This window comes from Gigantopelta aegis, chromosome 4 (assembly GCF_016097555.1).
Source record: "Gigantopelta aegis isolate Gae_Host chromosome 4, Gae_host_genome, whole genome shotgun sequence".
Classification (NCBI taxonomy): domain Eukaryota; kingdom Metazoa; phylum Mollusca; class Gastropoda; order Neomphalida; family Peltospiridae; genus Gigantopelta; species Gigantopelta aegis.
Genome location: NC_054702.1, coordinates 32589181 through 32606812, shown reverse-complemented (window position 1 = coordinate 32606812; position 17632 = coordinate 32589181).

Genomic DNA, 17632 nt, shown 5'->3' with positions numbered 1-17632 from the left:
TGAAGTTCCAGTCATGAGGCACAGGATGAGGCGGGAAAACATAAATCCTGCTTCCCGTTACAGTGGACGCTATACCATTCACGCCACGAATACCCGTTATATTATTTTCACGAATGCATATTATTATGTGATCAGATTTGGCAATCTGCAACAGAAGAAGTTAGCTAGAACAAGTTATGTTGGAAGAAAAAAACATGTGTTCAAACCAAAATATTAATGATGATAAATTGAGGAGGGGGAGGAGGTCTGCATCCATAAAGAAAACACACACACACACACACACACACACACACATATATATATATATATATATATATATATATACTGAACTGGCATCAAAAGTAAAATTACAGAAATCCTTAGGATCGTTTGTAATTTAATTAATACTTTGGTAATGTAGACAGGGTTAAGTATATCCAGTTCCTATAAATGTGCAACTGTCTGACACCAAACGTCGTCGACAAGCAATATCGATTCTTTGACGTCATTTCACAATTTATTAATTTCCCTAAGTCTTCTAACGCTTATTTTCTTTAATGTACGCTAAAACACAGTGATTATTTCAAGTGAAAATTATCTTTCGGGGTAATAAATCACACACAAAAGCTCGAGTATCAAGTGTTGTCTACGCCAGATCACATTTTCTTCTCTCTTTATAAATTTTATTAAACAAAGCAACCAAAAAAAAACCCCCGTGCTTTCTATAAGCATAACCCAGCCAGGTAATGTTTCCGGCGGCCATACGATCCCACCCTGGAGCCAATCGGGGACTTGTTTTGATACAGACACTAGCGGATGCACGCGCTACATATGCGCGCAATCACATTAGCACGTGAGTGCCACGCGCCTGCGTACACTAGTGTTACGGCGCGGCGGTGGATTACTGGAGATCTGTTTGCAAGACTCCATATCCAATAACATTTCTTCAGGCAGTTTGATCTATTATCTCGGCTGATCCGATCCTAAATGGCAGCTAAAGGATCGAGTTGCACACTGATATTAAATAGTGGATCGTATTGCTCGAGGGTTGAGAGGAGTAAAGCAGTTTTTACCTGTATAAGAAAATAAATCTCTGTTCGTGGAGAGAACTGTGCATGCGATTTGACTAAGAAAACTTTATCTCGTGGTGCGGAATCATTAATTTGATATTACTATTATTATTATTATTATTGTTATTATTACACACCAGTTGGGCTGTCTGAGAAGATATAATTGTAATAATGAATAATGTTAAACTATCGATTACTTATATTTATTTTGTCTTTTCTGTTCTTTCAGTTTATTCATTTACTTCTAGTTACTAACTGATTGATTGATTGTTTGTTTGACTGATTGGTTGAAAATAGAAGTCGCAATTATTGTACAGTTTAATGTTTGTAATTAAGAGAGGGCCTCGTAAGTGGATAATTTTGTATATGCATGTATACATTATACGCAATCAAATATATTTTTAATAATTGTTTTTCAAATTGTGCATACGTGAAGAATATTAAAACAAGTATTTCTTCTATATGCTAGCCTTCATCCTTCTTTGGGTCGCACCGTCCCAGCTCAAAATTAGTAAAAAAATAATTTAAAAACAACAACCAGAAAGAAAAAATCTGGCCCCAGTTTTAACTATAGGATCTTCTCAGAAGGCAACAAGGCATTTTGAAACTGAAAAGCGCACTTATTAAAATAAAGTTGAACCCGTTTCCTTTACGTTAAGAACGACCCTACCTCTCCTCTGCACTATTATATATACTATTAGCATTACACATTAAAAATACTGTCTGGAGTTCGCTGCCATATTAACATGTTTAGATTAATGGAGCTTTTAACGACTAAAATTATAAATTAGTTTTAATATATTTTATTATTTGAGAACATTAAGTGTTGAACGAATTTCTTGTTAATGTCTGTATTCCAAACTGGATTTTATTTCCCAATAATTCCGTACCTACGACAAATATAATATACATGTTGGATAATAGAATATTATATGATGTTTTATATTTGATACATGTTTATTAGATATGCGCGGTATAACCGGTATACGTGTGTTAGTCAAACGTATTATATTTTTTAAAACAAAAACAAAGTTTAAGAAAAGAAACAACCTTATTTGAAGGTCATGAACTTGGGAAGTCACGTTTCACGTTGATTCAGTCTACAGTTTAGTTTCATGTTATACATTATATATACGCTAGTATTTGAAGATTTAATACTACTTACCAATGACAGTGCTTACTGAATATTTTTGTTTTAATCATTTGGTAATTTACTAATTTAGTACCACAAGATTTGTGCTATGTTGTTTCTTCTCGTGTTTTTTTTCTTCTCACAAATTAAAACAACTAAATGTTGATTGACTGGTGTATTATTTTAGTAAGCTATACAAACTGTACATAAAATTAGGGCACTTTATAAATTGTAATAATTGAGAATTGCTATTCGTTAAGGGACATTCCTGAGTTTGCTGCATTGTGAGATGTTTCGGACTAATAAAATATTTCTACGATTATACTTACATATAAACTCTGTTTTCGTGTTTAGAATATTAGTGTTTGTATATTCAAGGTGGTTTTTTGGTCGTCTTAATATTTGTAAGAAGCCCAAACTGGATTTTGTCTTCAAATAATTTCGTACGTACGGAAAAAAAATATTTTAGGAAATAAAATGAAATTTAACCTAGTACAAATATTAGAACGATCAGAAACACGTTTAATATACAGCCATTAATAGTTTATGCAGAAAAATATATTTCATATATAATTACAATCGTTAAAAAGTCTCTGTTAGTCGATAACATCTTAAAAATTGCAGCAAACTCAGGAATGTCCCTTTATATATCGTGGTACGTATCGCAATTCAGGTTCTTGTATCTTAGTATATCGCAATACGAAAATGTTGGCTTGGCAGTATCCATGACTAATGTATATGATGAGAAAATGCAGTCTTTAACATAATCACAAACACAAAGAATATACAGAAACTGGTATTCTAAACAACATGTTGTATTTAATATGTAATTACAATCGTTAGAAAGGTTCTGCTGGATGGAAACATGTGGCAGCAAACTCTGGGTAGTTTCTTTAAGTGTTCCGACAAGACAGACGTAGATTAACTCACACATACCAACACGGGAGATGCACATTTAATTTACTCTGTTCTTGGGGGACGATTATTTCAGTGTGGAAAACTGGAGAATGAATGAATGAATGTTTAACGACACCCCAGCACGAAAAATACATCGGCTATTGGGTGTCAAACTATGGTAAATGAGAGAACTGGAGAGAAGATGAATTATAGTATTACATGATCTTTGGATTCATGATTAATAAATCAATGTATCTTTGTATTGATTGAATGTTTAACGACACCCCATCACCAAAACATTTCGTGTCAACAAATAAGGTAAGTATATAAATATGATTTAGATTAAAATCACAGAAGATCCTTTATAGGCCGTTGCATCCGTTTTGCATTGCCCGTAGGAAAAAAATTGTTTAATGACACCGCTAGAGCACATTGTTTTATTAATAATTGGCTATTGAACGTCAAACATTTGCTAATTCTGATGCTCGTAGGAATGCCACTCCCCAGAAGGTCCTTTACGTGTAGTTAGATCCGCCCTGTACCACCCATTAGGAGGACTGCAACTCCCAAAGGTCCTTTACGTGCAGTTACATCCCTACACCGCCTTTACGAGGACTGCCAGTCCTAGAAGGTCCTTTACGTGCAGTTTGATCGGCCCGCAGGACTGCCACTCCACAGAAGATCATTTTCGGGCAGTTACACCAGCCTTGTACCGACCATATCAGGGCTGCCACTCCACAGAAGATCATTTTCGGGCAGTTACACCAGCCTTGTACCGACCATATCAGGGCTTCCACTCCACAGAGGATCACAGTTACACCAGCCTTGTACCGACCATATCAGGGCTTCCACTCCACAGAAGATCATTTTCGGGCAGTTACACCAGCCTTGTACCGACCATATCAGGGCTTCCACTCCACAGAAGATCATTTTCGGGCAGTTACACCAGCCTTGTACCGACCATATCAGGGCTTCCACTCCACAGAATATCATTTTCGGGCAGTTACACCAGCCTTGTACCGACCATATCAGGGCTTCCACTCCACAGAAGATCATTTTCGGGCAGTTACACCAGCCTTGTACCGACCATATCAGGGCTTCCACTCCACAGAAGATCATTTTCGGGCAGTTACACCAGCCTTGTACCGACCATATCAGGGCTTCCACTCCACAGAAGATCATTTTCGGGCAGTTACACCAGCCTTGTACCGACCATATCAGGGCTTCCACTCCACAGAAGATCATTTTCGGGCAGTTACACCAGCCTTGTACCGACCATATCAGGGCTTCCACTCCACAGAAGATCATTTTCGGGCAGTTACACCAGCCTTGTACCGACCATATCAGGGCTTCCACTCCACAGAAGATCATTTTCGGGCAGTTACACCAGCCTTGTACCGACCATATCAGGGCTTCCACTCCACAGAATATCATTTTCGGGCAGTTACACCAGCCTTGTACCGACCATATCAGGGCTTCCACTCCACAGAAGATCATTTTCGGGCAGTTACACCAGCCTTGTACCGACCATATCAGGGCTTCCACTCCACAGAAGATCATTTTCGGGCAGTTACACCAGCCTTGTACCGACCATATCAGGACTGCCACTCCACAGAAGATAATTTTCGGGCAGTTACACCAGCCTTGTACCGACCATATCAGGGCTTCCACTCCACAGAAGATAATTTTTGGGCAGTTATACCAGCCTTGTACCGACCATATCAGGGCTGCCACTCCCAAGACTGATTTAATAAACCAACATTTACACAGGCTAGAAATATTTTTTTAAAAAGCTTTTACACTCCTTTGAAAACCAAGAACACACAGGGTGTACATAAATAAACATTCGAAGTAAAAAAAAAAAAACCCAGAAGGTTTCAACCAGATTCCGGTACATTTAGTTTTATTTTTGCTTAACGACACCACTAGAGCACACTGACTTATTAATCACCGGCTATTGGATGTCTAACATTTGGTAATTTTGTCAGTCTTAGAGAGGAAACCCACTTCATGTTGTCATTAGTAGCAAGGGATCCTTTATAATGAGCCATCCCACAGACAGGTACCTTTAATACAACGTGTAACAAAATATTTAAATAGTCATTTATAATGATATTATGTTGCACGAGTAACACAATTTTTAAAACATTTATTTATATGGAATGTTGAATTGTAACGTGTGGAATGATGATGATGATGATGATGATGTCGATGCCGATTATTAAAAAAATATCACTATGAGGAAGAGTTGAGAAGTGTCTATAATCATTGGTAAATCACCGGCATGGGCACACAATGGACGCCCTTGAACGTTCAAGAAGTCCTCGGGTATGAATTGTTATTTCTTCATCAAGAGCGTGTTGTGGTTCTTTATGATATTGACCTCTGACACGCCGGAGAATACGGCAATCCTAAATCCACTCGTGCGGGCACTATCACAATTGTTCATGATTATACGGATGATGGAAAGGATTGCACTGTTTACACAGAAAACACTCCGCCGAGGAGAGAGAAGTATTTACAGTTGTCCATCATAATGGTTCTATTATATACAAGTATCCCAATTCGTGAGGATTTTGCCATAAAATGTTTCCTGCCTTTCTCTTTTTTTAACCCCTCCACCATGGGAAAGTGGATCAGATTCAATCATCACCCGATTGATAAGTGAATTTATTTACCTTACCCACGTGTGTGTGCCCGCGCACAATGCAAACATTTTTGTAGGTTTTCTATGTCACCAGTGATAGACAAAATTGACAGACCAAACATATCATGTTCCAGGGTGATAAACGTCTTATTTTATGTGTGACAACTCGACGTTCCTTTAGTACCATAGTTGTATGCCTTGGCATATCATTACCACACTTATGAACAATAAATGGGGGGAAAACGCACATCACAACTGAACATGATGTACAATTTAATAACGACTTTAATAGTGTTTCGTTAGTTTTAAAGCATAGCATTCCAGAATACGATTAAAGGAAGGAAGGAAGGAAATGGTTTATTTAACGACGCACTCAACACATTTTATTTACGGTTATATGGCGTCAGACATATGGTTAAGGACCACACAGATACTGAGAGAGAAAACCCGCTGTCGCCACTTCATGGGCTACTTTTTTCGATTAGCAGCAAGGGATCTTTTATATGCACCATCCCACCGTCAGGATAGAACATACCACGGCCTTTGATGTACCAGTCGTGGTGCACTGGCTAGAACGAGAAATAGCCCAATGGGCCCACCGACGGGGATCGATCCCAGTCCGATCACGCATCGAGCGAGCGCTGTACCACTGGGCTACTTCCCGCCCAGAAGACTGTTTTATATTTGAATTGCAAAATTATATTTCTAATTTGATGCCAGTTCAAAGATTAGAATGTTATTTTTAATAAATCTCTCTAAATGTAACGGTCGGTGTCTTCGGTGTACCAAAAGTCGTCTTGAACTGTAAATCAAGTAAATTTACAACAACAAAATTATCCTGATTGTTTGCTATAGTTACAAATAACAGAATGTCCAACTTTTTCCTACTTATTTATCTTTCCTATTATAAGTATCAACTTTTGATTTACGATTTACGACATCCTACCAAAATTTCCACAATCTGTTACAAAATTGAAGCTGTTACAATTATAAAAAATGGTTTAGAGTACAATAACGAGAGGGGGGAGTCACAGAGATAACTTTTATAGGCACATTATCATAAAATAGTTTTTGTTTTAAATCGTTTGATATTGTTGCGAGATTGTTTAAACATGTTTATGAATGTTACAACATCAGAACATTACTAGGGAATGGGTGCAACTTTTAATACCTACAGTATTTTTAAGTACACTAAAATGCATTTTTATATATTACAATCTTTCCTAGAATCATCATACCGACCATCATACCTAGAGAGAGAGAGAATTTTGCAAAAGCAGAACGTTGACCGATAAGGACGCGATGCTCGTACGTGTTAGATGGTTTAGCAAATTAATCTACGTCAGAACGTGAGCCCTGCGCGTTACAACCCAACACCTCTACTTCATCAACATCGGCCACCCAGCTCCCCAAGCTGCTGCCTCTTGCATCCCTTTGTTTTGGAGCGACATTATGAAAACATCACATGCAACCATCACAGCCCCGGCACCCCCTAAATGTGCATCATTATGCAAAATCACAACTTATGCGGTTATTTTGTTCCAAAAGAGTCGGCCATTTAAACAGATCGAAGAAGAAATAACACGGTAACGGGAGATGTTTTCAATATTGTGTTGCCTGGGCGCCGAAATAGGATCCAATGGATGGGTTTGTTCGTGGAGAAAGAACCATTATTAACTTGGTCGGTTTCAGGTAGCAATTGGAAACAGGATATATCATCACTTCGCGCGCTGCCTACGTCATCTGTTCCCGGAGTCCCGCGAGATGCCGTATTAGGTGTCTTGTTATGTTGATGAGTTTTAGACACTTTATTCGTGGCATTATCAGAAAGCGCATTTGATGATTTTTATTTTTTTGGTTAATGTATTTCGAAAATATTTGTCTGAAGCAAAAAAATTACGGCTTTGGCAGAAGGTGTGTAGTTGTGATATTATAGCTTTGAAAAAGGTAATGTAATCCTGATAATAATATGGCTTTGACAGAGGGAATAGTCATGATAATAGTATGGCTTTGACATAGGGAATGTAGTCATGATAATAGTATGGCTTTGACAGAGAGAATGTAGTCATTATAATATTATAGCTTTGACAGAGGGAACGTAGTCATGATAATGATACGGCTTTGACAGATGGAATGTAGTCATGATAATAGTATAGCTTTGACAGAGGGAACGTAGTCATGATAATAATATGGATTTGGCAGAGGGAACGTAGTCATGGTAATATTATAGCTTAGACAGAGGGAAAGAAGTCATGATAATAATATGGTTTTGACAGAGGGAACGTAGTCATGATAATAGTATGGCTTTGACAGAGGGAACGCAGTCATGATAATAGTATGGCTTTGACAGAGGGAACGTAGTCATGATAATAATATGGCTTTGACAGAGGGAACGTAGTCAAGATAATATTATAGTTTTGACAGCGGGAACGTAGTCATGATAATAATATGGCTTTGACAGAGGGAACGTAGTCATGATAATAGTATGGCTTTGACAGAGGGAACGCAGTCATGATAATAGTATGGCTTTGAGAGAGGGAACGTAGTCATGATAACAGTATGGTTTTGACAAACGGAACGTAGTCATGATAATAATATGGCTTTGACAGAGGGAATGTAGTCATGATAATAATATGGCTTTGACAGAGGGAACGTAGTCAAGATAATATTATAGTTTTGACAGCGGGAACGTAGTCATGATAATAATATGGCTTTGACAGAGGGAACGTAGTCATGATAATAGTATGGCTTTGACAGAGGGAACGCAGTCATGATAATAGTATGGCTTTGAGAGAGGGAACGTAGTCATGATAACAGTATGGTTTTGACAAACGGAACGTAGTCATGATAATAATATGGCTTTGACAGAGGGAATGTAGTCATGATAATAATATGGCTTTGACAGAGGGAACGTAGTCAAGATAATATTATAGTTTTGACAGCGGGAACGTAGTCATGATAATAATATGGCTTTGACAGAGGGAACGTAGTCATGATAATAGTATGGCTTTGACAGAGGGAACGCAGTCATGATAATAGTATGGCTTTGAGAGAGGGAACGTAGTCATGATAACAGTATGGTTTTGACAAACGGAACGTAGTCATGATAATAATATGGCTTTGACAGAGGGAATGTAGTCATGATAATAATATGGCTTTGACAGAGGGAACGTAGTCATGATAATAATATGGCTTTGACAGAGGGAATGTAGTCATGATAATATCATGGTTTTAACAGAGGGAATGTAGTCATGATAATATAATGACCAACACAGGTAGTTTGACTTTCACGTATCACAGTTGTTATTTAATACCCAGTTTTTAAATGCATTTATTTATTATTTGATATATTTCTGAAACAAGGCAATACTTCATAGCATCTTTCACCTTACGTTGTAAGTGTATGTTTCGCAAAAATATTCTGCTGAGCTTTGACAGAGGGAACCTAGTCATGATAATAATATGGCTTTAACAGAGGGAACGTAGTCATGATAATATCATAGCTTTGACTTTGAGAGAGGGAACGTAGTCATACCATGATGGCTTTAACAGGGGGAATGTAGTCACGATAATATTATAGTTTTGACAGAGGGAACGTAGTCATGATAATAATATGGCTTTGACAGACAATGAAGTCGTGATGATATTACAGTTTTAACAGAGGGAATGTAGTCATAATAATAATATGGCTTTGACAGAGGGAATGTAGTCATGATAATAATATGGCTTTGACAGAGGGAACGTAGTCATGATAATATTATAGCTTTGACAGAGGGAACGTAGTCATGATAATATTATAGCTTTGACAGAGGGAACGTAGTCATGATAATAATATGGATTTGGCAGAGGGAACGTACTCATGGTAATATTATAGCTTAGACAGAGGGAAAGAAGACATGGTAATAAAATGGTTTTGACAGAGGGAACGTAGTCATGATAATAGTATGGCTTTGACAGAGCGAACATAGTCATGATCATAGTATGACTTTGACAGAGGGAACGTAGTCAAGATAATATTATAGCTTAGACAGAGGGAACGTAGTCATGATAATAGTATGGCTTTGACAGAGGGAACGCAGTCATGATAATAGTATGGCTTTGAGAGAGGGAACGTAGTCATGATAACAGTATGGTTTTGACAAACGGAACGTAGTCATGATAATAATATGGCTTTGACAGAGGGAATGTAGTCATGATAATAGTATGGCTTTGACAGAGGGAATGTAGTCATTATAATATTATAGCTTTGACAGAGGGAACGTAGTCATGATAATAATATGGCTTTGACAGAGGGAACGTAGTCATGGTAATATTATAGCTTAGACAGAGGGAAAGAAGTCATGGTAATATTATAGCTTTGAAAGAGGGAACGTAGTCATGATAATGATACGGCTTTGACAGATGGAATGTAGTCATGATAATAGTATAGCTTTGACAGAGGGAACGTAGTCATGATAATAATATGGATTTGGCAGAGGGAACGTAGTCATGGTAATATTATAGCTTAGACAGAGGGAAAGAAGTCATGATAATAATATGGTTTTGACAGAGGGAACGTAGTCATGATAATAGTATGGCTTTGACAGAGGGAACATAATCATGGTGATAGTATGGCTTTGATAGAGGGAACGTAGTCAAGATAATATTATAGTTTTGACAGCGGGAACGTAGTCATGATAATAATATGGCTTTGACAGAGGGAACATAATCATGGTGATAGTATGGCTTTGACAGAGGGAACGTAGTCAAGATAATATTATAGTTTTGACAGCGGGAATGTAGTCATGATAATAATATGGCTTTGACAGAGGGAACGTAGTCATGATAATAGTATGGCTTTGACAGAGGGAACGCAGTCATGATAATAGTATGGCTTTGAGAGAGGGAACGTAGTCATGATAACAGTATGGTTTTGACAAACGGAACGTAGTCATGATAATAATATGGCTTTGACAGAGGGAATGTAGTCATGATAATAATATGGCTTTGACAGAGGGAACGTAGTCATGATAATAATATGGCTTTGACAGAGGGAATGTAGTCATGATAATATCATGGTTTTAACAGAGGGAATGTAGTCATGATAATATAATGACCAACACAGGTAGTTTGACTTTCACGTATCACAGTTGTTATTTAATACCCAGTTTTTAAATGTATTTATTTATTATTTGATATATTTCTGAAACAAGGCAATACTTCATAGCATCTTTCACCTTACGTTGTAAGTGTCTGTTTCGCAAAAATATTCTGCTGAGCTTTGACAGAGGGAACCTAGTCATGATAATAATATGGCTTTAACAGAGGGAACGTAGTCATGATAATATCATAGCTTTGACTTTGACAGAGGGAACGTAGTCATACCATGATGGCTTTAACAGGGGGAATGTAGTCATGATAATATTATAGTTTTGACAGAGGGAACGTAGTCATGATAATAATATGGTTTTCATAGAGGGAACGTAGTCATGATAATGATACGGCTTTGACAGAGGGAATGTAGTCATGATAATATCATGGTTTTAACAGAGGGAATGTAGTCATGATAATATAATGACCAACACAGGTAGTTTGACTTTCACGTATCACAGTTGTTATTTAATACCCAGTTTTTAAATGTATTTATTTATTATTTGATATATTTCTGAAACAAGGCAATACTTCATAGCATCTTTCACCTTACGTTGTAAGTGTCTGTTTCGCAAAAATATTCTGCTGAGCTTTGACAGAGGGAACCTAGTCATGATAATAATATGGCTTTAACAGAGGGAACGTAGTCATGATAATATCATAGCTTTGACTTTGACAGAGGGAACGTAGTCATACCATGATGGCTTTAACAGGGGGAATGTAGTCATGATAATATTATAGTTTTGACAGAGGGAACGTAGTCATGATAATAATATGGCTTTGACAGACAATGAAGTCGTGATGATATTACAGTTTTAACAGAGGGAATGTAGTAATAATAATAATATGGCTTTGACAGAGTGAATGTAGTCATGATAATAATATGGCTTTGACAGAGGGAACGTAGTCATGATAATATTATAGCTTTGACAGAGTGGAACGTAGTCATGATAATATTATAGCTTTGACAGAGGGAACGTAGTCATGATAATAATATGGATTTGGCAGAGGGAACGTACTCATGGTAATATTATAGCTTAGACAGAGGGAAAGAAGACATGGTAATAAAATGGTTTTGACAGAGGGAACGTAGTCATGATAATAGTATGGCTTTAACAGAGCGAACATAGTCATGATCATAGTATGACTTTGACAGAGGGAACGTAGTCAAGATAATATTATAGCTTTGACAGAGGGAACGTAGTCATGATAATAATATGGCTTTGACAGAGGGAACGTAGTCATGATAATATGTAGTATGGCTTTGACAGAGGGAATGTAGTTATGCTAATAGTATAGCTTTGATAGAGGGAACGTAGTCATGATAATGATACGGCTTTGACAGAGGGAACGTAGTCATCATAATAGTATGATTTTGACAGAGGGAACGTAGTCATGATAATAATATGGTTTTCATAAAGGGAACGTAGTCATGATAATGATACGGCTTTGACAGAGGGAACGTAGTCATGATAATATTATAGCTTTGACAGATGGAACGTTGTCGTAATAATAATATGGATTTGGCAGAGAGAACGTAGTCATGGTAATATTATAGCTTAGACAGAGGGAAAGAAGTCATGGTAATAAACTGGTTTTGACAGAGGGAACGTAGTCATGATAATAGTATGGCTTTGACAGAGCGAACATAGTCATGATCATAGTATGACTTTGACAGAGGGAACGTAGTCAACATAATATTATAGCTTTGACAGAGGGAACGTAGTCATGATAATAATATGGTTTTGACAGAGGGAACGTAGTCATGATAATATGTAGTATGGCTTTGACAGAGGGAATGTAGTTATGCTAATAGTATAGCTTTGATAGAGGGAACGTAGTCATGATAATGATACGGCTTTGACAGAGGGAACGTAGTCATGATAATAGTATGGTTTTGACAGAGGGAACGTAGTCATGATAATAATATGGTTTTCATAGAGGGAACGTAGTCATGATAATGATACGGCTTTGACAGAGGGAACGTAGTCATGATAATATTATAGCTTTGACAGAGGGAACGTAGTCATGATAATAATATGGATTTGGCAGAGGGAACGTACTCATGGTAATATTGTAGCTTAGACAGAGGGAAAGAAGTCATGGTAATAAAATGGTTTTGACAGAGGGAACGTAGTCATGATAATAGTATGGCTTTGACAGAGCGAACATAGTCATGATCATAGTATGACTTTGACAGAGGGAATGTAGTCAAGATAATAGTATAGCTTTGACAGAGGGAACGTAGTCATGATAATAATATGGCTTTGACAGAGGGAACGTAGTCAAGATAATATTATAGCTTTGACAGAGGGAACGTAGTCATCATAATAATATGGCTTTGACAAGAGGGAACGTAGTCAAGATAATATTATAGCTTTGACAGAGGGAACGTAGTCATGATAATAATATGGCTTTGACAGAGGGAACGTAGTCAAGATAATATTATAGCTTTGACAGAGGGAACGTAGTCATCATAATAATATGGCTTTGACAGAGGGAACGTAGTCAAGATAATATTATAGCTTTGACAGAGGGAACGTAGTCATGATAATAATATGGCTTTGACAGAGGGAACGTAGTCAAGATAATATTATAGCTTTGACAGAGGGAACGTAGTCATCATAATAATATGGCTTTGACAGAGGGAACGTAGACATGATAATATGTAGTATGGCTTTGACAGAGGGAATGTAGTTATGCTAATAGTATAGCTTTGATAGAGGGAACGTAGTCATGATAATGATACGGCTTTGAAAGAGGGAACGTAGTCATGATAATAGTATGGTTTTGACAGAGGGAACGTAGTCATGATAATAATATGTTTTCATAGAGGGAACGTAGTCATGATAATGATACGGCTTTGACAGAGGGAACGTAGTCATGATAATGTTATAGCTTTGACAGATGGAACGTAGTCGTGATAATAATATGGATTTGGCAGAGAGAACGTAGTCATGGTAATATTATAGCTTACACAGAGGGAAAGAAGTCATGGTAATAAACTGGTTTTGACAGAGGGAACGTAGTCATGATAATAGTATGGCTTTGACAGAGCGAACATAGTCATGATCATGGTATGACTTTGACAGAGGAAACGTAGTCAAGATAATATTATAGCTTTGATAGAGGGAACGTAGTCATGATAATGATACGGCTTTGACAGAGGGAACGTAGTCATGGTAATATTATAGCTTTGACAGAGGGAATGTAGTCGTGATAATAATATGGATTTGACAGAGGGAATGTGGTCATGATAATATTATAGCTTAGACAGAGGGAAAGAAGTCATGGTAATAAAATGGTTTTGACAGAGGGAACGTATTCATGATAATAGTATGGCTTTGACAGAGGGAACATAGTCATGATAATGATACGGCTTTGACAGAGTCATGATAATATAATGACCAACACAGGTAGTTTGACTTTCACGTATGACAGTTGTTATTTAATACCCAGTTTATAAATTTGTTTATTTATTATTTGATATATTTCTGAAACAAGGCAATACTTCATAGCATCTTTCACCTTACGTTGTAAGTGTCTGTTTCGCAAAAATATTCTGCTGAGCTTTGACAGAGGGAACCTAGTCATGATAATAATATGGTTTTGACAGAGGGAACGTAGTCATGATAATATTATAGCTTTGGCTTTGACAGAGGGAACGTAGTCATACTATGATGGCTTTAACAGGGGGAATGTAGTCATGATAATATTATAGCTTTGACAGAGGGAACGTAGTCATGATAATAATATGGCTTTGACAGACAATGAAGTCGTGATGATATTACAGTTTTAACAGAGGGAATGTAGTCATAATAATAATATGGCTTTGACAGAGGGAATGTAGTCATGATAATAATATGGCTTTGACAGAGGGAACGTAGTCATGATAATATTATAGCTTTGACAGAGGGAACGAAGTCAAGGTAATATTATAGCTTTGATAGAGGGAACGTAGTCATGATAATGGTACGGCTTTGACAGAGGAAACGTAGTCATGATAATATTATAGCTTTGACAGAAGGAACGTAGTCATGATAATAATATGGATTTGGCAGAGGGAACGTACTCGTGGTAATATTATAGCTTAGACAGAGGGAAAGAAGTCATGGTAATAAAATGGTTTTGACAAAGGGAACGTAGTCATGATAATAGTATGGCTTTGACAGAGGGAACATAGTCATGATCATAGTATGACTTTGACAGAGGGAACGTAGTCAAGATAATATTATAGCTTTGACAGAGGGAACGTAGTCATGATAATAGTATGGCTTTGACAGAGGGAACGTAGTCAAGATAATATTATAGCTTTGACAGAGTGAACGTAGTCAAGATAATATTATAGCTTTGACAGAGGGAACGTAGTCATGATGATAGTATGACTTTGACAGAGGGAACGTAGTCAAGATAATATTATAGCTTTGACAGAGGGAACGTAGTCATGATGATAGTATGACTTTGACAGAGGGAATGTAGTTATGCTAATAGTATAGCTTTGATAGAGGGAACGTAGTTATGCTAATAGTATAGCTTTGATAGAGGGAACGTAGTCATGATAATAGTATAGCTTTGATAGAGGGAACGTAGTCATGATAATATTATAGCTTTGACAGAGGGAACGTTGTCACGATAATAATATGATTTTGATAGAGGGAACGTAGTCATGATAATGATACGGTTTTGACAGAGGGAACGTAGTCATGATAATATTATAGCTTTGACAGAGGGAACGTAGTCATGATAATAATATGGATTTGGCAGAGGGAACGTACTCATGGTAATATGAATGTGGTCATGATACTATTATGGTTTTAACAGAGGGAATGTAGTCATGATAATATAATGACCAACACAGGTAGTTTGACTTTAACGTATCACAGTTGTTATTTAATACCCAGTTTATAAATTTGTTTATTTATTATTTGATATATTTCTGAAACAAGGCAATACTTCATAGCATATTTCACCTTACGTTGTCTGTTTCGCAAAAATATTCTGCTGAGCTTTGACAGAGGGAACGTAGTCAGGATAATATTATAGTTTTGGCTTTGGCAGTGGGAATGTAGTCATGATAATATTATGGCTTTGACAGAGGGAAAGTAGTCATGATAATAATATGGCTTTGACAGACGGAACGTAGTCATGATAATAGTATGGCTTTGACAGAGAGAACATAGTCATGATAATAATATGGTTTTGACAGAGGGAAAGAAGTCATGATAATAATATGGCTTTGACAGAGGGAACGTAGTCATGATAATAATATGGCTTTGACAGAGGGAACGTAGTCATGATAATAGTATGGCTTTGAGAGAGGGAACGTAGTCATGATAATAATATGGTTTTGACAGAGGGAACGCAGTCATGATAATAGTATGGCTTTGACAGAGGGAACGTAGTCATGATAATAATATGGCTTTGACAGAGGGAACGTAGTCATGATAATAGTATGGCTTTGAGAGAGGGAACGTAGTCATGATAATAATATGGTTTTGACAGAGGGAACGCAGTCATGATAATAGTATGGCTTTGACAGAGGGAACGTAGTCATGATAATAATATGGCTTTGACAGAGGGAACGTAGTCATAATAATAATATGGCTTGTTAGTCGTCTGAAATGTCCGAATCATAGTCAGTTTAGTCAGTGTATTTATTTATTTTTGATATATTGCTGAAACAAGGCAATACTTCATCGCATCTTTCATCTTATGTTGTACGTGTCTGTTTCGCAAAAATATTCTGCTGAGCTAAAACCAAATCACATATGTCACATGCACAATACAATATAACAACAGCTAATCAACTCATAGTAGACACAACATGCATATGTTAGCGTGGAGACTCAACTGTTTTTCAGCCCATGACAATGCACACTAAGTTTAGTTAATCTACAAACCTGTAACACATTTGGAAAAAGTTACAATTGAGTGAAACATGAGTTTGTGACTTTGAAATGGTGAAATACCCTATAAAATAGACTAAAACCTGACTCTATAACTGTTATTTCTCAGACGCACGTGCGTTTTTAAAAATATGAGAAATGCATTTTGTGATATTAAAAACACGATGTGGCCAAAAACACTTCGAATGTACGGAAATGGATAATCTAAACAATAAAATCTAACTAAAGTATGATTTCAGTTATTAAAAACGGCTCTAATAGTCAAAAATATGCCTTAGTGTATAAAACTAGATTATGTCCCTTTAAGAAATTTACAGATAATGCATAGGCTAGTAAGTTAACATTTGTAATTTCGTACTATAAATCAAGTTACAGCATTTATCAATGTTTGGTCATGAAAAATAATACTTTGACGTATAGATGCGTATTGCTTTTATGAAAAAAACACACAAAAAACTAACATATAAACAGATTGTGGTATTCATCAACAACGTTCCCGTCCAAACCAGTGCCCTACGACTGGTATGTCAAAGGCTGTGGTATGTGATGTCCTGTTTAATGGAAATCATTATGTAGCGGTGCGTGTCACAATTTTCAAATAATTGGCATCCAATACTTATGATTTATTAATCAATATGCTCTAAACCGGCCTCGGTGGCGTCGTGGGAGGCCATCGGTCTACAGGCTGGTAGGTAATGGGTTCGGATCCCAGTCGAGGCATGGAATTTTTAATCCAGATACCGACTCCAAACCCTGAGTGAGCAAGGCTCAATGGGTAGGTGTAAACCACTTGCACCGACCAGTGATCCATAACTGGTTCAACAAAGGCCATGGTTTGTGCTATCCTGCCTGTGGGAAGCGCAAATAAAAG